The sequence below is a fragment of the Phyllostomus hastatus genome, unplaced genomic scaffold (genome assembly GCF_019186645.2).
Source record: "Phyllostomus hastatus isolate PE091 unplaced genomic scaffold, TTU_PhHast_1.1 phas_contig_40, whole genome shotgun sequence".
NCBI classification, from domain to species: Eukaryota; Metazoa; Chordata; class Mammalia; order Chiroptera; family Phyllostomidae; genus Phyllostomus; species Phyllostomus hastatus.
Genome location: NW_025333872.1, coordinates 31,924,602 through 31,946,619, shown reverse-complemented (window position 1 = coordinate 31,946,619; position 22,018 = coordinate 31,924,602). Strand labels below are relative to the sequence as shown.

At 35.7% G+C, this 22,018-nt stretch overlaps 1 non-coding gene across 1 annotated transcript; it reads left to right on the top strand.

The window, feature by feature from the left end:
• Nucleotides 1-7,939: 7,939 nt before the first annotated feature.
• LOC123822279 lies at nt 7,940-8,045 on the top strand. Its single transcript, XR_006786253.1, has one exon. It is a non-coding gene; the product is annotated as a U6 spliceosomal RNA (small nuclear RNA).
• Nucleotides 8,046-22,018: the final 13,973 nt, after the last annotated feature.

Below are 22,018 nucleotides of genomic sequence, written 5' to 3'. Positions count from 1 at the left end.
TCCTTCCAACTGATGACAAAAAAGAATAGGTGGAGGAGGTGAACACCAGGATACCCACTGGAAGAGGAAACCCAACAACAAAGGAACCACTAACAGATAACAACAGAAGAAGGTGAAGGAGGGAGTAGTAACCACACAAACCTCAATCTAGGACCTATCTGGAAATACAACTAAACAGTAGAGACAGTACCCAATACAAACAACTAAACAAGAATTCTTTAAACCTTATACACACAGAAGAACCAGCATCAACACAACCTGCCCTCACCAGCACAACAAAATACAGGAGGTGGTGGACAGAGTGACCCTCATTTAACCAGCTGGTGGGAAGGAACCACCAAAGAAAGACTCAACAGCAATCAAAACCCAAAGGCAAACACAAAGCCAACTTAAATGACAGCCCAAGACCAGTGAGCTTGGGAGATCAAGGAAACAGCACCACTGAAACTCACTGCTATTCTACTAAAGAAGTTCACAACATAAACCCAGGGAGCCAGAACTGATCAATATAAGAAGCTGAGGCTAACAAGAAGAGTCTCACAAACAATGGGAAGACAAAGAAACAATCCCCAAATGAAAGGAAAGGAGGAAGCCTCAGAAAGAATGCTAAATGAAATACAGGCAATTCAACTATCAGATATTGAGTTCAAAGCAATGATTGTCAGGAAGCTCAATGAGCTCACAATGAGCTACCAGAAACTACAGGGAAGCTACAATGAACTCACAGAAACTACAGGGAAACTACAGGGAAGCTACAATGAACTCACTGATGTTTAAACTACATCAGCATAAAAAAGGAAATAGAAACTCTCAACAAGGGCCAAGAGGAAATGAAGAATACAATATCTGAACTGAAGAACACAGTAGAAGGAATGAAAAGCAGGATCGATGAAGCAGAAGATAGGATCAGCGAGCTAGAAGACAAAGTAGAAGAAAACACCTAGAAAGAGCAAGAAAAGGAAAAGAGGCTCAGAAAGAATGAAGAGGGATTAAGAGAAATGCAAGACAATATGAAACATAATAATATCCGTATAATAGGGATACCAGAAGGAGAAGAAGAAGAACAAGGGATAGAAAACCTATTTGAAAAAGTAGCGATGGAAAACTTCCCTAATTTGATAAGAGAAAAAGTCATACAAATCCAGGAAACACAGAGAGTCCCAATCATGAGGAACCCAGAGAGACCCACCTCAAGAACATCATAATTAAAATGGCAAAATTTCAAGACAAAGAGAAATCTTAAAGGCAGCGAGGGAGAAACAGGAAGTAACATACAAGGGAGCCCCAATAAGGCTAACAGCTGACTTCTCAATGGAAACACTCGAAGCCAGAAGAGAATGGCAAGAAATAATCCAAGTAATGAGAACCAGAGGCCTGCAACCACAACTACTTTACCCAGCAAGGCTCTCAATCAAGATAGAAGGCCAAATAAGAAGCTTCTCAGACAAAAGAAGTCTAAAAGAATACACCTCCACTAAACCAGCTCTGCAAGAGATGCTAAAGGGACTGCTTTAAGGAAAGAAAGGGAAAGAGAGAGTGAGAGAATAACACACGTACATAAAAGGCAATGAATAAGTACCTATCAATAATAACCTTAAATGTAAATGGATTAAATGCTCCAATCAAAAGACACAGAATAGCTGATTGGATAAGAAAACATGACCCACACATATGCTGCCTACAAGAGACCCACCTCAGGATAAAAGATCTGCACAGGCTGAAAGTGAAGGGCTGGAAACAAATTTTCCAAGCAAACAGACAGGAAAAAAAAAAGCCGGGGTAGCCATACTCATATCTGACAAAATAGACTTCCTAAAAAGGGCCATAAAGAGAGACCCAGAAGGTCATTTCATAATACTCAAGGGAAGAATCCACCAAGAAGACATAAATATTGTAAATATATATGCACCCAACATAGGAGCACCGAAATACATAAAGAAAATCTTAGAGGACTTCAAGAAAGATATTGACACAATTATTGTGGGGGATTTTAACACCCCACTATCAAAAATGGACAGATGTTCTAAACAAAATATCAACAAAGATATTGTGGCATTGAACAATACCCTAGATGAAATGGGCTTTACTGATATATTCAGAACCCTCCATCCCAAAAACCCTAAATACACATTTTTTTCAAATGTACATGGAACATTTTCAAAGACAGACCACATGATAGGACACAAAACAAGCCCCAACAATTTCAAAAAAATTGAAATCATACCAAGCATTTTCTTGAGTCACAAGGGACTGAAACTAGAAACCAACCCGAAGGAAAAAAAAACCAAAAACACTCAAATTCATGGAGATTAAATAGCATGCTATTAAACAATGAATGGGTCAAGAATGATATTAGGGAAGAAATCAAAAGGTTTCTGGAAACAAATAAAAACGAACTCACAATAACCCAAAACTTATGGGACATAGCCAAGGCAGTCCTGAGAAGGAAGTTCATAGTGATACAGGCCCACCTAAAAAAGTTAGAAACATTTCAAACAAGCAACCTAACCCTATGTCTACAAGAACTTGAGGAACAACAACAAAGACAGCCCAGAGAAAGCAGAAGGAAGGAAATAACCAAGATCAGAGCAGAATTAAATGACATAGAGACTAAAAGCACAATTCTAAAGATCAATGAATCCAAGAGCTGGTTCTTTAAAAAGATAAACAAAATCAACAAACCTTTAAGCAGACTAATCAAGAAAAAAAGAGAGAAAACCCAAATAAACACAATCAGAAATGAAAGAGGAGAGATTACAACAGATACCACAGAAATACAAAGGATTGTAAGAAATTACAACGAAGAACTGTATGCCAAGAAATTTGAAAAGCTAGATGAAATGGACACATTTCTAGGAAAATATAATCTTCCAAAACTCAATGGAAAAGAAGCAGAAAGCCTGAACAAACCAATAACAGCAAAAGAAATTCAAGCAGTAATCAAAAAACTCCCAACACACAAAAGCCCTGGACCAGATGGTTTCACAGGAGAATTCTACAAAGCATTTAAGGAAGAGCTAACCCCTATCCTTCACAGACTATTCCAAAAAATCCAAACAGATGGAAGACTCCCAAACTCTGTTTATGAGGCCAACATCATCCTAATTCCAAAACCAGATAAAGACACAACAAAGAAAGAAAACTTCAGGCCAATATCACTGATGAACATTGACACTAAAATCCTCAACAAGATACTGGCAAACCGTATCCAACAGTACATTAAGAAGATCATACAGCATGACCAAGTGGGATTCATTCCAGGGATGCAAGGATGGTACAATATTCGCAAATCAGTAAATGTAATACATCACATAAACAAAAGCAAAGACAAAAACCACATGATCATATCAATAGATGCAGAAAAAAGCATTTGATAAGGTACAGCACCCATTCATGATAAAAACACTCAGCAAAGTGGGAATAGAGGGAGCATTCCTCAACATAATAAAGGCCATATATGAGAGACCTACAGCTAACATCATACTCAATGGGCAAAAATTAAAATGTTTTCCACTAAGATCAGGAACAAGACAAGGATGTCCACTTTCACCACTTCTATTCAATATAGTACTGGAAGTTTTAGCCACAGCAATCAGACAAGAAAAAAAAAAATAAAAGGCATCCAAATTGGAAAGGAGGAAACAAAACTGTCACTGTTTGCAGATGACATGATAGTGTACATAGAAAATCCTATAGACTTCACCAAAAAACTGCTTGACCTAATAAATGAATTTGGCAAAACAGCGGATACAAAGTCAATATCCAGAAATCAAAGGCATTTCTGTACACCAACAATGAAACAGCAGAAGCAGAAATCAAGAAAAAAATCCCATTTGAAATAGCAAAAACAAAAATAAAATACCTAGGAATAAACCTAACCAAAGAAGTAAAAGACCTGTATTCAGAAAACTACATAACACTGAGGAGAGAAATCAAGGAAGACACAAACAAATGAAAACATATACCGTGTTCATGGATTGGAAGAATTAATATCATCAAAATGTCCATACTACCCAAAGCAATTTACACATTCAATGCAATTCCTATTAAAGTACCAATGGCTTATTTCACAGATATAGAACAAACACTTCAACAATTTATATGGAACCATAAACAACCCCAAATAGCTGCTGCAATTTTGAGAAAGAAGAGTAAAGCAGGAGGGATCACAATACCTGACAATAAACTATACTACAAGGCCACTGTAATCAAAACAGCCTGGTACTGGCATAAAAACAGGCACATGGACCAATGGAACAGAACAGAGAGCCCAGAAATAAGCCCAAGTCTCTATGGTAAATTAATATTTGACAAAGGAGGCAGCAACATAAAAATGGAATAAAAATAGCCTCTTCAACAAATGGTGTTGGGAGAACTGGACAGCCATGTGCAAAAAAATGAAACTTGAGCACCAACTTACACCATATACAAAAATAAATTCAAGGTGGATAAAAGACTTAAATATAGAAGGTGACACCATTAAAGTCCTAGAGGAGAACGTAGGTAGGAAAGTCTTAGATATTTCATGAAGAAACTTTTTTACTGACTTGTCCCCAGAGCAAGGGACATAAAGGAAAGAATAAACAAATGGGACCTCATCAAAATTAAAAGCTTCTGCACAGCTAAAGAAAACAGTGTCAAAATTAAAAGAGAACCAACTGTATGGGAAAACATATTTGCCAATGACACCTCAGACAAGGGTTTAATCTCCAAAATATATAAAGAACTTACATGACTCCACTCTAAGAAGACAAGGAATCCAATTAAAAAATGGGCAAAGGACTTGGACAGACACTTCTCCAAGGAGGACATACAGAAAATCCAAAGACACATGAAACGAAATTCAATATCGCTAGCTATCAGAGAGATGCAAATTAAAACCACAATGAGATACCACTTCACACCAGTCAGGATGGCCATTGTAAACAAAGCAACAAAGAACAAGTGTTGGAGAGGTTGTGGAGAAAAGGGGACCCTAGTGCACTGTTGGTGGGACTGCAGACTGTTACAACCACTATGGAAAGCAGTATGGAACTTCCTCAGAAAACTACAAATGGATCTGCCTTTTGACCCTGCAATTCCACTGCTGGGACTATATCCTAAGAACACTAAAACACCAATCCAAAAGAACCTTTGCACCCCGATGTTCATAGCAGCACAATTTACAATAGCTAAGTGCTGGAAGCAACCTAGATGCCCATCAGTAAATGAATGGATCAAAACACTATGGTACATTTACACAATGGAATTCTATGCAGCAGAAAGAAAGGAGCTCCTACCCTTTGCAACAGCATTGATGGAGCTGGAAAGCATTATGCTAAGCGAAACAAGCCAGGCAGTGAAAGACAAATACCACATGATCTCACCATTAACAGGAACCTAAACAACAAAACAAAGAAACAAGCAAAATAAAACCAAAGACACTGAAATAGGAGACAGACTGACAGTGACCAGAGGGGAGAAAAGAGGGAATTTCAGCGGGGAATGGGTAGGGTTTACAGGGACAAATTTAAAAGACACATGGTCAAAAACTAGGGGTGGGGAGTAATGGGAGGGAACTAGGGAGGTTTGGGTGGGTGGGCTGAAATGGGAGTAAATGGGAGAAAACTGTACTTGAACAATGATTAAAATGAAATAAAAAAATAAAAATAAAATCATAAGAATGAAAAGTTTGTTCAAAACTAAATGTTTAATTACCAAAAAGTCAAAATTGAATTAGGTTATGCCAAATCAGCCATCCTTTATCAGGAACAGATAAATACATGAATAGAAGACAAGACAGGACTAAACATTTGTGATTTTATTTTCTCCATCAGGAAACAAAAGAAAATGCTTGATTGTGAAGCAGTGAGACAGATTGCTAATTTTATAATGATGGTCCCCAAGATTAAGCAGCAATCATTCCCTTTAGTTATACAATTGCTAATTCAAAACCACCAAAAAAAGAAAAATTGCTTATCATAAAGATAATGGGCCAGGGTGGCTAAATGGGAACAGCTTGTTTAGATTTGTGAATTCCAGTGTACACCACTTTGAAAAATGATGCTTTGGCTTGAGAATGTGAAGTTATTTATTCTCTTCATAAGTTTTACAGTGAAAAAACAAAACTAGATGACACAAACAATATGAAGTAATTTTAACAAAAATGGTACTCAGTAAAATAGAAATTTTGTGTCCATTAAGCAAAGATAACATTGCAATTATAAATTATATGGACCCTAAAAGCTCATCTAACACTGTCTTTCTCTTCCCAATGGCCCAAAGTCATTGTGGTTTCTGAAATATAACCAAGGACAGTAATTATGATTTCACACTCTATTAGAAAAGGCATCATAGACTCAGGGTCCTTGATTCCAAAGTCTCTAATTAGTGGTTTGTTTGTGGTTGGTAGGAATATTCAGGAGAATGAGCATTAACTTACCAGTTTCTATAGAACTGGGAGACTATTACTTCAACGACACCTAATATACTATTATGTATATTAATAATTATGTCATGATTATATCATATAATCATATATGATTAGTATATATTATTAGAAAAGACAAAACAGTTTATGGTTTAACGGTTTATGGTTTAAGAGAAATAAATACAAATACAAAACCAATGGATTTAAGTAAAAACTTGTAACTCATGTTTACAATAGGAAATAGAAACATGAACTTGATATGCATTTTATTAAATAAAAATAAATGATGGTAAAAATCCAAAACAATGACAATACCAAATTCTAGGAAGGATATGAAGCAACAAGAATTCTCATTAATTTCTTGTAGAAATGCAAAATGGTACAGTAACTTTGGAAGACAGTTTGGTGATTTCTTACAATACTGAATATACTGTTACCTAGGGTGTCAGGATGGCCGGGTAGTCTAAGGCACCAGACTCAAGCTTTGCTTCTGAACATATTGTTACCTAGAATTCAGCAATCATTCTCCTTAGTATTTACCCAAATGAGTTGACAACTTATGTCCTCACAAAAACTTATGAAGAGTTGTTTATTGAAGTTCTTTCAAAATTGTCAAATTTGAAAGCAACCAAGAGGTCCTTCAGTAAGTGCATCAATAAACAATGATACATCCAGAAAGTGAAATATTATTTTGCACTAAAAAGAAAATAACTATCAAGCCATGGAAAGGCATGAGGTAAAAGAAGTTAGTTTGAGAAGTCTACATACTTTAAGATTACAACTACATCACAGTCTAGAAAAGGCGGAATTATGGAGACCATAAAAAGTCCAGGGATTACCAGGAATTAGAGGGGAAGAAAGGATGAATAAAAAGAATATAGAGGATTTTTAAGACAGTGAAACTATTCTGTATGATACCAGGATGTCATTATATGCTTGTAAAAACCCATAAAATGTGAAGCATCAAGAGTTACTCTTATATAAACTATGGACTTTGAATGTAATGATGTGTCGACATAATTTCTTCAATGGTAACAAATGCACCACTCAAATGTTGCTACTGGGGGAGGCTGGGAATGTGTGGGGTGCAAGAGAAATCTCCATACTTTCTGCTCAGTTTTGCTGTGAACCTAAAACTGCTCTACAAAATAAAGTCTATTTTTAAAAAGGTATATTTTTCTCTGTGTCCACTGGAGAAAAAAAAATTGCCCTGCCAGTAATGAACACTGCTAGTGCCTAGACTGTAGTATCTAATGTCTTTCTTCACTAAAAATAAACCAAAGCTCCACAAAGAAATAGGCGATCACAAGGCTGGCAAAGGAAATATACAAGCTGTGCCTGGAACATCTTATCATAACAGAAAGCAATAAAACTATGAAAACTTCTGGCCATATCCAGTATACTCAGGAATAGAATTGAAGAGCCTTCTATGGGCCAAGTTGAGGTAGTTTGAGTCTCAGAAAGAATAACTGCAGTAAATTGAAATAAGTCAAATGAGTTCAGAAGTATATTTTTAAAATACATTTAGCAGTGTTCACTTGGCAGCACATATACTAAAATTGAAATGGTACAGAGAAAATTAGTATGGTTCCCACACAAGGATCAAACTTAAATTCATGAAGCATTTCATGTTTGGGGGACAGATGGTTACTACTAATGTGGTGGTCACTTCATAAGGTCAAATCACTACACTGTGCACTTGAAACTAATATAATATTGTAGGTCAACTACACCTTAATTTTAAAAACTAAATAAATATATTTAGTAGTTTCCTTAAAAAGATGCTGGCAAAGTAATTTTGTTAAAAATGGAAACACTGAGAAAATAATCAAGAATTTATCCTTTTGTATGTGAAAAAATTTAGAAAAACTAAATCAAATAGTTGATTATTTACAGCTATATTCTGGCTTAAAAAAGTGAGAGGGGAGAAATAATAATGTTAAAATATTCCCACTTTGCAAACTTATAATGAAATAATTAATCTAAACAATGATCAATCATTAATGTGTGCTAATATCATAAAATGGAGAACAACCAGACATTAGGACTTCCTGACATAAATATACAATAGCATTCATAAAAAAATTCTAACCAAATAATAATCTAACCAAACTGAACCTGATCAGACCGCCACTAGATTTAACTATCAGTTTAGAGGAAATGCAGGTAAAATGAACACATCAAGAAATACCATAGAGATGCAAAGCAAACTAGGAGGAATAAAGGTCACCAATTGGGAAATTTTGAATGCTGCTGGGTATTAAACTACTCTAAAAATTGCTTTGTATTTTTAAATGGTATAGAGGGTATTGTAATTGTGCTTTTAAAAGGGTCTTTATCCTTAACAAAATATTTAGTTAAATATTTAAAGATGAAAGATGTTACATCTGGAATTAGCTTAAAAATAATCCAGTGGGGCTGAGTGGGTAGAAACAAAACAGAAAAAGTGTGTCCATTACTGATAATTGTTGAAGATGTGTGATGAGTATATAGAATATTCTTTTATATGCTTAAAATTGTTTGAAATTTTCACTCATAAAAATTGTTTTATAATGGTACTATTACAACAAAATGAAAAGAATACCTGATATCTTGCTATACATTTCTCCAATATTTAATATAAAATCAGCAAATATTCCAATGAATATCCAAATTATAATTAGAATTATTCACCCCTAATTCAGAAAAAATTAAAAAATCTAATTTATTCAATTGTTTAGATTGCAAATTTAGGCTCACCTTAATTTCTAACTGTTCTATCATTTTGAGTAGTAGACTAAAAAAGTTCTGTTAAAAGTATCTGCAATCAATATTTATTTGAAAAGTGTAGGTAGATAAAATGATCTTAGGCAAATTAGCTTATACAAACTTTGGGAGAAGAAACTTTTAACTACCTTTAAACAAAGGAGCCTAGAGACCTAAGAAATATTTCTGACTTACTTAAAGAAGCAGATGTCAAGATACCAATTATCAGTTTAAAAAATAGTGCTACTAAAAATAAACTTCATATGATAAAATAAGGTAAAAATAATTTAAATACTTAGTAAGGCTGAAAACAATTCAATGGAAGCAAATGAAACAAGGCATGAGATGGTATGAGTGACTCTCACCTCAGAAGAGAATTGAGAAAGAGCACAAAGACGAGAATGTTTTATTCACTTTTACTTTGTAGAGCTTGGGTCCCCAAGCTCCAGTCCATGGCCCACTAGGAACGAAAGTGAGTGGTGGATGATCGAGTAAAGTTTTCATTTGTATTTACAGCTGCTCCCTATCACTTGCATTACTGCCTGAGCTCCACCCCTTGTCAGATCAGCGGCAGCATTAGATTCTCATAGGAGTACAAACCCTACTGTGAACTGCACACATAAGGGATCTAGGTTGGGCACTCCTTGTGAGACTCTAATGCCTGATGATCTGAGGTGGAGCTGAGGTGATGCTAGCACTGGGAGTGACTGCAAATGATGATCACTAGCAGAGAGGTTTGACTACACAGAGACAAAACCCTATCAGTAAGAGGCAAGTGACATTTAAGCTGCATCTGGTAGCAGGCCACCCCCTGCCACCACATCCATGGAAAAAATGTCTTCCATAAAAACAGTCCTTGGTGCCAAAAAGGCTGGGATTGCTAGTGTGGAGAATAATAGCTCACATGGAAGATAAAAGAATTTATAAGAACTTAATGAATTGGAAGAATATCCTACTAGAGAAGAAGTTCTTTTGATAATAATGTTTATATGGTAAAAGACACTAAAACTGCAATATGGATTAATAGATTGGTACTAAGATGAATACAAATGAAATGCATGCCTGAGATATTAGGCTTTACCAAAGTCCATCTGGAATTGTGAAGACTGATAATGATGCTTGGAAGATGCTCAGAAGACAAATTTTGTAAATAGAAAGTCTATGGCAATATGATATAGTCAAATCTCGCATCAACCAAATAGTTTTTCCCCCAAAGGAATTCATGGTTTCAAGACGGATTTAGTTAGAGATGCTGACATGTTGATATGGGCCCATCAACTAAAAATCAAACCCATGGCTTCTATACCTAATGCTGTGTATAGAAAAGAGTATCCTAGGGTGCTGGAAACAATTGTGCACACTTCTTTCAGAAACCATATACACAACCAAAGCATTTTGAACAAACATATATGTATATATAACAATAAATTACATAACACACTCAACTATGAAAAGATAACCCTACTTATTGTAGGAAGGGAAGTCTCCATGATGTTTGATAAATTTGAGGCCTACATTTCTGCACACTAGACTTTAACTTTATGACATCTCACAGAGAGCAATAATCAATATACCATATTAATCACATATTCAAGCCAGATTACTTTCATTAGAATCCTTAGTAAAACAGCATCTGACACAGATTATGTCCTCATAATGTATTTCTTTGATTATTACATGAAGAAATATTTATCATGGTCACAGAGCTTTAGTTGTATGTGCTGCAAAGGGGCGGGGAAGTGCTGTGGTGATGGCTGCACAGCAACACGAAGGTACTCAGTCCCATTGAACTGTGTGCTTAAACATGGCTGAGAGCAGACATCACGTCATGTTTATTTTACCACAATATTAAAAATTGGAAAAAATCATGGAGACATTAGTGGGGGGAAAGTCTGGTATGGTGCAGAATCAAACTATATTACCTATCAAAGTCATCAAGGAATTAAAGAAAAAGAAAAAAAAACAGACACAGACAACAGACAACAATACAGTGATTACCAGAGGGCAAAGAGGTAAGAGGAGGTAGAACAGAGTGAAGGGGGGATAAATGGTGGTGGCAGACTTGATATTGAGTGGTGAACAGGAGTTGATGTATTACACCAGTTATACATGTATTACATAGTTATACATTTGAAACCTGTATAATTTTATTAATCAATGTCACCCCAATAAATTCAATAAAAATTTTAAAATGTATCATGTATAATTGAGAAACAGTCATGAAAACTTAGGTATACAATCCACAAAATAAAACAGAAAACAATGTTAAATAATAAAAACATTTTTCTTTTAGCATTAAAAACCTTATATATTAGCAGCATTAATTAACTCATGCATCTCAAAATAAGTTGAAGCACCATACATAATCTGATAATAGTAAAAAACCCCAAACTTTAACTTAATTACTATTTCTTTCTATATGAATATTTATTATATTCACATATTATAAAAGTTTTCAGTATGTTCCATTTATTTTTGTATCTTGTGCATAAAAGAATCATTTATGTATTTGATATGCTATATTGGGAGACAATTCTCCATAGTCTTTCAATGTTTCTGCACAACTTTTTGAGCAAAGGCACTAAATGCCTTTTTTCTATAGTCTTGAAGGATGTTTGTATTGAAAATAGCTTTAGAAGATACATAGAGTATCTCCCTAGGAGCAAGGACAGATTTCCCTCCTGAGGAAAGGGCATGTATAAGCAATTCAAATTCCCAAAGCTCAGGGTTCTTCTGTTTTCATTGAATCTGCTGCATAAACAGTGTCATCTTGCATCCTTCTTGCCATCCTGTGGGAACTGTGGCCTGGGAAACTGACACTAAAATGCTAATACTCTGGCTGATGTTACTGCTGTAGGTAACAAACGATCTTTTATCTCTGAACCAGGAGTCTTGTGTCTTCAATCAGCATCTCTGAAACTGTCCGCCTAATTAGTTTTCTTGTAACTGGGTAAAATCTCAGGTCCTTGTTACTCCGTTATATGTGTTTGAATGTCCTAAGTAATGTTTAATTATAAAAATATTAAAAGGAATTAAAATGTATTTTATTTTTAAATATTTGAAAAGTCTGTTTTAATTGTTCCTACAAATACTATGAAGTACTACAGATATGCTACATATTTTCTCAGTTCTGCTTTTACTTCTAATTTCTTGATTTTAATTATTTCCTCAAAAAGTATTAGAGATCATTCCTATTTGACCAAGGCACTAGTTAAATAATGCCTACTACCAACTGGTGATCTGATCAGATATGGCTGAATATAAGAAGGGAGGAGATTGTATAATACAAATATGACTTTCTAAACCTGCTGTCATAAACAGGGACTCTAGAATCAGCAGATTCTAATTTTCTGAAGGGTTCTTTACTATTCAGGCATCAAGAAAAGAGCACGTCTTAGTAATTCACCCTATTTAAATCACCTCAGTAGTAGTTATTACCTGTCAATATCTCTATGCTTCAATTTCTTTGCAACAAAAAATTATAATTCAGTAGTCAAACTACAAGCATGTTCTAAAAACTGTTGAGAAAATGTGCTGAGTTCTTTAGGTAAAAGATATTATACGTGGAAATTATTATTTAATGTCAACACTCCTCCGTGGGGACTGCCTTTGTGTTTCTCTCCAAAGAAAATGCAATTCATTCCCAGTAGGGAAACTTCTTTCCTGCTCAGTACTTGATGGTGTGGGATGAGTACCACATCTCTTTAAATTACTTTTTCTCTCACTTCTAATAATTTGTGATTTTTAAAAGTCAATGCTTTAACTAGTCTCTCAGCAGGTATGGACTTTGCAGTCTACCAAGCTCCTGTTTAGATTCCTTCTCTCCCACTTTTAATTTGTATTAACATAAATTATTATAATCATTTTACTAATTTGAGTTTAATAAGTATATGGAAATTACTTAACACCCACTAATATAATGTTTATTACTAATTTCCTTAAGAACTTTATAAAATATGTAATACAAAGATAAGCTATGTTTTGTTTTTCATTTTTTAGTTTTGGATAAGTGCCATATGGAGGAAAATGTGGTAAGATTAAGAAAAGCTGAGACTAAGTTATAAACTACAGGTGGTTTTCAACTTTGCCTTGAGCTAGATTTTAAAATGAAGCCAAATAACAGTCTCCTCTAACATATAAGAATATAAATAAGTCACATTTAAGGGTTGTCTCCTTGGCTTTGCTTAGAGCCATTCTTTTTCTACTGAAAATGCTTTCATGCCCAAATTCCAGTTTTGAAGATTTTGCTTTATATTATTACTAGAAACATTATATGTTAAAGCAAATATTTATAAGATGTATTCTTCATGAAATTGATCTAAAGGAAAATGCCAGATTAATTTGGTTCATATTATTGTAACAGTGGAAAATTGTAACCACCACCACCGTTCTTTTGCCATGGTTTTTGTCAGTACTGACTCTATGAATATGCAGCTTGTAGATGAGCAGCATGCTTGTATAAGAATCCTAGGAACTAACTTCAAAAGATATAGACCCTGACCTTCAAGCATTCCAGGGAAAATCTTTGGTTTTGGCAATAAAAGGTGTAAATTATGGAGTTGAAGGTAGGTTGGTTATTCATGGATGAGTTAAAAGGGCAAACTAAAAGGGACTGGGAAAGCTGCATAGGTTCAGTGTAAGTTGAAGAGGGTCTGTGTAAGTTATATAGGGTCTGTGTAAGTTGCGGAGGGTTTGTGTAAGTCAAAGAAGGTCTGTGCAAGTTGAAGAAGGATTGTGTAGAGGGAAGGAGCAAAAAGTGAAGGGATTGAGGAAGTAAAAAAGATGTGAGAAAGGATTAAGGAAAGAGATATACATGTTACAGGAAGGAAAGACATTTGGAGTAGGTACTGTATTTTGCAGTGTATAATGCACACCCACATTTTTGTGTGCATTATATATGGGATTATTATACCCATTATCATACCCATGGTATGTAATCATTGTACCCATGAATAATGCACATCCTTACTTTTCCCTAAGAAATTTGGGCAAAAGCTTGCATATTATACATTGCAAATTATGGTAACTCAAGAAAGAGAATGGGAAAACTAGGAAAGATATGAAGACAGTAAAGCATAATGATAATTTTAATGACAAATGAAAAATCCAAAGGCTTCCTTTGATTTTCCAAAACCAATTGTTATTTCCCAACAGAAACCCCAGATACAATGGGCAGTGGGGACAAATTAATTGATTTTTTTAGCCTGATGTACTTTCATTTATAATTCTGTCTCATCTTAAAATGTTGTTGCCAAAAAAAGAAAGCAAATTTCTTTGTCAATTGCATTGTAATCAGGTCTATGACCATGTCATTTTAAGTTTTGGGGGGTTTTTTTGGTCATTTAGAGACAATCATTAATTTACTCTGATACATTTACAAAAATGTTACATCTTCTGACTTATTCTAAAATATTTTTCTCAGAATAAATTTTCAGATCATGCCTTTGAAATATATGGGGACTCGTGGGACACTTGGGAATGAATGAATTCATAAAGATGCTGGTGGATAATAGGGATAAATAGGAATTGATCGTGGAACTTAATGAACTGAGGATTATTATTGTTCTTGTGGCTTTGTTCAAAATATCACTGATTTTTAAAAACGTTTGTTTTCTTAGAGCAATTTGGTAAACTGTAACAATATTGAAGCATTTTTATTTTTCTCCCTACCTGATCCCTCCTGAATTTGGAAACTTTTAATAAGTGAGTATTATTTTCATGACAATATGTTTACTTGCATGAATTCAATAGAAACTTGATTTCTTCCAGTTTCCAATTATAAATTTATTAACCAAGACTTTGACTGGAATGTCATGTCTGACAGAGACATGCCTAGACTCTGAAAGTCAGCAAAAAGTTTTAAAGAATAAAGATTGACTTTGGAGCTGATAAAAGCTCCTTGGAGAAAGGGCCTGGTCATGTGCTTATTCATATGGTTCATGGCAGCCTTTCCAGGTAATGAGCAAAGGTTGCTTTCCTGGGAGATGGCAAAGAAAGAATCTCAAGACATTTGGGGGACCTCAAGAACTTGAGGAGTTTACCCAAATCTGCAGGGACTGAAGGCAAAGCCTTATGGCAACTATGTGACTTGGCTTCTTCACCTTGAGAGACTAAAGTTCAATCTAAAAATTCCTTGTAACATTCCAGCAAAGTAGATTTAAGAAAGTATATATGATCAATTGTTATTCTTGTGTTCATGCAAGTTATCAGACTGAATTGAAATGACTTCATACGGTAAACGAATTGGTCTTGATTTGGCTCTTTGATAAAAATGAGGGTAATTTTAGGAGAAAAAAAAGTGTTTCAGTAGAATCTATTATATATAATCGTGGAAGTTAGAAAATTTCTGCAATTTTTTTTCACCTATGAACTAGACTAGATCCTGAATTTTTCTAGTTTTCTGAAATGTTTTGGCTAAAACCTTCTAACTTCAATAGAAATGAAAGAAAAAACTGACAGTGGGGATTCATAACAGTGGAAGATTATAACAGTGGGAAATTGTAACCCACCCCACCATTTTTCTTGACATTGTTTCTGTCAGTGCTGACTCTAACATGTAGCTTGTAGATGAACAGCACATTTGTATAAGAATCCTAGTATAACTGGAAGCAGGTCTGGCTGCCTGCTGCTATGACAGCCAATACTTGGAGAGGTGGGTGCTGATGTAAAGGAAAATGGTTTATTTGCAGATGCTGGCCATCTAAAAGATGGGAGACTCACATCTCAGGGCCCCTCTTCTGAAAGATGGGGGGACTCCTGTCACAAAGTCCATCTCCACCTCTCAGTGGAGGCAGAGGTTTTTTATAAAGTGAAAGAGGAGAAAAGAACAAAGAGATCAAGGAAGGGGGTTGCAAAGTTCTCTACATGCAGACAAGAACAACCCATTATGATAAGGTAAGTGATGGTCTGGTGTGCATCATTCTGGTTTAGTCATTTGAGCTCACATCATCCCGGCTTTACATCATCCTGGCTCCACAGTTGAAGGTCAGCAAATCTCCTGGAGCTGAAATTCTTGAAGGTCAGTTTCTGTATCTTTTGAAGTTAGTTCCTAGGATTCTTATGCAACCACGCTATTCATCTACAAACTACATATTAGTCAAAGGCAGCACTGAAAGAAACAATGTCAAAAGAATAGTGGAGCGGGTTACAATTTCCCATGAACATTATAATTTTCCACTGTTATGTTAACAAATAATTAAATTTTGATTACTCATGGGTTTTGTTAGCTACTGTCAGAAAGTCTAATTTCTAAATTTAATGTATCACTAAAATAAACAACTACCTCAACAGCCTGTTCTCTATCTTCTATCCTTATAAACTGTGTTTGCATTCTTTCATATTTCTTTTGTAACCATATTTCATTAAGTTTGAAAATAACATTTGAAGAACTTTTTCCCATTTCAATGTATCTGAAACAAGACTGGATCTTACACCAACAACATCCTGTATATCCTCTGGTTGCCCCTCAAAATTCACTTTGTATCCAATGGGAATGCTTGCTCTTCAGCTTGAGTTCTGGCTAGAATATGCTGTCTCTTGTCCTCTGGATTATAGTTGATTTCCTGAGTGGGATGCTCTCACAATAGATCAGAGGAAAAGAGTGAGAGAATGTACTCCCTCCGCTCCCTGTTGATAAGACTGTGTATGGCAATAGCTGTATTCCTCTACTTAAGACTACAGCTCTTGTCTGACTGCTAATCTCCTATGGCATTAGGCTGTCAACAGCTCATTACCCAATAGACCTTTAAACTAAGGGTTACTGAGGGTGTCCTGTTGCTAGATCCTGGTTACTTTGCAGTACCCCGGGTTATTTCGTTAACTTTTCCACACCTTTGTAAACTATTCCTTTATTTAATTTTCTTTACTCTTTTTAATGTTCCATTTCCTTCTTGATGGGATCTTGACTAAAACAATAATTTACACTGTAATTGTCCTGAGGAAGCTGTCATCAGTGGAATTCTGGGATATGGTTGCAAATGTAATCAATGATCACTTTTTCTAGAGAAAATCAGATACTAATAATCCATGGCATGCACTGGCATTTTGTTTGCTTTATTTGTTACTAGGAATCATAGGGGTGACGAGCAAAGAGAAAGCAAGACATTGGAGGGTAATGGGGGCTGTAATACATAGTCACTATGGTGAAAATAGTGATTACTAGATTGCAGGATAAGCTGACTGTTCTAATTGCCCTTGCTTAAGTATACAAAGAAAAGTTCTTATCGAAAACCATGAATTCAAATTAAAGATTCAAGTGGAAAATCAGAAAAACTACCTTGGCTTTTAAGAAATAAAATATTGCCTGTAACAGTAAATCAGTTATGAATAAGGTATCAAGTGCAGGTATTAATAAAAAGAGTTGCAGAGTTGCTGCGTAAATTATTCAATGCCCTTAATGCTAAAAAATGAAACATCTTCATCAGTGGAAGCACTCCCTCCTCCTTTCATCTGAATGAAAATCATGCACTGATTATACTTAGGCAATTTGTCTCATGAAATCATATAAATTCTCCTCAGTAGCCTCCCTTTTCACTGTCTTGCCTCCAAGCCCATAAATTGAATTAGAAGCCAGAATAGCCCAGAAGATAGACAGGTTATGCTCTTTGAAGACCCAGTTTATGGACCAAATTAGTAGGATCTTGTCAAGTCAGTGTAGGCATTCAGAGAACATGTACAGCATCATATTCCCGATGTGTTAAAACAAGGAAACAAAATACACTGGCCAAATTTACCTAAGTACATTTACTTAAGGTTCAAGATTTCATGTGTTGGCTCAACCACCTGAGAGTACTGTCAGCTAGATATGTTGGTTAATTGAAACTGGGACTCAGCAGTACCTACAGTCAATTGAGATGCCAGAACTTTCCAGGCATTCTAAGTAGGAAGGAGTTCTAGGGCCCAGGGAGAGGAAATGGATCTGTTATGTGCAACCTAATCAATCATTTCCTAACTACATCTAATAGAAGGGTGCAAAGGACACTTACTTTGCTAAGATTTTCTAAGATATATTAGATATCTGCTCTGAATTCCTCAAAAACCCCAGAGATATAAAAACCACTATAGAAAACTGGTCAGAGTGGGGGCTTATACCAGTTAGGTGATAGACAGAGCTTTGGCCTCAGTTAATCTCAAAATATGTTCAATGGGACTACAAGCCTCTCCTGTAGTTATTTCCCCAAGCCAATGATTCACAGTAAGAATAGATAATAATTAGCAACTGGCAGAACCTTGCATACATTCCTGAATCAATAGAGTGATGACTTTTTTAATGGGAAGGGACAGAGGATGTCCTTAGAACTACCCTTTACCCATATCACTGAAAAAATTAGACTAAAAGCAACACAGCATTCCTGAGGGGATTGAAGATATTATTGCCATTACCAAAGATTCATAGCATGTAGAGGTGGTGATGGATTTCATACATATCCTTATTCATCATAGCTTTTGACCACTGAAGAAATGAGATTGGTTCAGTTCCTATGCAATAACTGTGGATTGTTATAATCTTAATCAGGTGATGATACTAATTCAAGGTACAAATCTTGCCCAGCAAAAACAGAAGAACAAATCAACTTAGCCCTGGAAGCAAATAGGAAGTTATTAACTACATTATCTATCCCACTTTGTAAAGATAACCAGAAGCATCTTGTCTTCTTATGTCAGAACTTCTATATTCTATATTAGAATATAGAAGTTCTGACTTTATATTATATTAGAATATAGATGTACACCATCAATAACATATGTGAAGGTAATACCACTTCTGTTCCCTGTCATTAAAGAGTGTACCAGAAATACAACTTCCTTCTTATCTCACAGAACATCACACTGGTTCATCACAGAAACATGAGTTAGGAGAAAATTCCACAATTATCTAGAGCATTCTCTGTAGTAAAGAGTCACTAGAGGGTCTGCCAAATTGGCCCCCCCAAAAAAAAAGGAGTATTACAGTGGTCACAAATTTTCTGATGCTTTCACTGGGTAATCCAGAAGACTTCTGGCTTTGAGGAGAAACATCATGAAAAAGAAGGTTCTGCAACAGGTTCATACACAGAAGGCAAGCTGCCCTAACTGCTGGACCTTATGATCCAACAGCTCCAATGATATGGGCCATATGTAAATCGGATTGAGCAGTTACATGAAGCTTCTTGGAAACTCCTACTGGGGACTCATGGTACAAATCTCTAGGGTCTTAGAATGAGCTCATGCTATATACTGCCCATAATTACTCTGCACTTGCAAAGTAGTTTCTGGTGGCAATCCAGAGTTTGATCACGGCACGTCAAATAACTATGCCATCTAAACTCCTCATCTAGATGGGGTGTTACTGAGCCATCATATCACAACATTTAATGTGCACAGCAGCATATTATTGTATGTGCTTGACCCCATATCTCCAGAATGTACAATTAAACTGTATGAGTACTTATGCATACATGGAGGGTTTCCTGGAATAAAGGACATAAAAGGCAGGAGAGGAATACAGATTGGTCTGCATGTTAAGGTGAAATCAGCTGGAAGTGAATATAAGCTGCATCATCTTTCCGGTTAGGGGAGCCATGAAATACAGCAATAAAAGAATATGCTCCTAGTTGGAAAAATTCCATGTGAAATATTTGATTCTCTGTTTCACAGTAGGAAAGAGATGGCCTGAGTATTAATATATGCATAATCAATTTCTAACCTGTTGGTCAAGGAGGTACATAAGAAAGATGAGTGTGGTAGAACAAAGAGTTAATTGTCAAATCAGATTCATATAAATCATAGATATTACCCAGTAGCAACTTTTATATATAGTTCAGAGAATAATCATCAGGCACAAGCAGGGATAAAGGTTTTTCATGAATTCAACAAGGCTAGTTTAAATATAATAAGTGTCAAGTTTGTAATGGCATCATTCCAGATCAAAACCAAACAGATACTTTCAGGTATGTCAATTACATTGAACACCTTCCACAATGGAGAAGGCTTCAATTTGTCTTCATGGGAAGAAACATGTATTTCATATTTATACCTGCCTTCTCTGCCTACAGAATTCTTGACAGCATCACCATTTCAGATTTACACAACTCATTGATATACTTACTACACCTCTAACCAAGGAATTTATTTTTACAGTAAAGAAGGTATGCAATGGGTTTATGACTGGAATATTCACTGGAATATTCAAGCTCCAAGTAGTCCTTTACTGATTCAAGCTAACAAAAGCCATTTTTAAAAAGACACGTCAAAAGCAAATCAGGAAAGAACACATTATTTATTATAGTATGTGTTGGGTGTGCTAATGGCATTATGTTACAAGTCCATGTCATTTATAGAGACACATCTCTATAAACGTTTTATATGAGTACCAACACCAGAGGCAACTTGGTTGAAATAACAGTCAAATGGCCCATTGAATCCCTGCTATTTGTCATCTAAGGGACAACACTGAGAAGTTGAGGCATTATCTAATAACATATGGAAAATGCCTGAAACCTGCAACCAATACAGACATTATTCCCCCAAAGCCAGGAAGGAATGAATCTGGAAATCAAGAGGTGGAAATCATCCCACTGAAGGAATTTTTAATTCCTGCTCTCTCATTCTTGAACTCAGTAACTTTGAAGTACTTATTCCTCAAAGAAAAAGGTTTCCACAAGGAAACACAATCATAAGACCATTAAATTGAAACTGAGAGTGTATGTATTAGTTTTCTATCACTGTGGTTACAGAACAAATATGTGGCTATAACAAATTATACCACACATTCAGTGTCTTCAAACAATACAAATTGATTATCTTACAGTTCTGTAGGTTAGAAGTCTAACATGGATTTCAGTGCTAAAATCAAGAAGCCAGCAGGGATGCAGTCCTCTTAAGGGATTCTAAGGGAGAATGCCATTCCTTGAACTGCACCATTTCTAGAGGCTACACACATTCTCTCATGGCTCCCTTCCCCCATCTTCAAAGCCAGCAATGTTGCATCTCTTTAGCCGTTCTTCTGTAGTCACAATTTTCTCTGTCTTTCCTTTTCCATCTTGTCCTTCCACTTTTAAGGATTCTTGTGGGCTCACAAAGATAATCCAGGATAATCTTCCTATTTTAGGCTCAGTTTATTTACAATCTTAATTCAACCTGAAACCTTAGTTCCCCTTCTTCGTGTAACATAACATATTCACAGATTCTGGAGATTAGGACACCAATGTGTTTGGAGGAGCATTATTCTGCTAATCACAGTGTTCCTTGTTCATTTAGGGATTTTCATGCTGCTAAACCAATTGACCAATTACCAAGTTAGGTAATTATGGGGGTTTATGGTCAAAAGAAATAGATAGTCTCCATTGGCCCTCGATAGCCACTTTCTACTCTTCTCCAACCTACTCTGAGTGATGAGATGTGGCATGTATAAACCACTTCAACCAGGGCCTCTTGAGTCTGGCATCTTTTTGAGTTCAGATAAGAGACATTAGCACGAGATAAGAGGTAAAGAGGAGACAAGAGATAGAATATTTACTGCTGAATTCCTCACTGAGAAGTATATAGCAGTGGCTGTATTCCTCTAGCTATGGCCACTGATTCCAATAAAGCTGCGTAAGCTTTCTACACAGTCTGTGCTATTGTGGGTCCTAATAACTGCTCCTTCTCTTGTCACTTCGAGTTCAGGGAGAGAGACAGCTTTTAACTGTGAGGAGTCCCCTTGTGTTTCAGCATCCCTTGTTACTTACTGTCCTTGCCCTGACTATCCCTTTGGAAATAGTACCTTTATTGAACTCTTTTTACTTCCTCTCCTGGGATAAACATGTTTCCTGCCTGAACCTTAACTGAAACAAATGACAAGTGCATATTTTTAGTGATGGAAGCCAAGTCACACCCACCTATCAT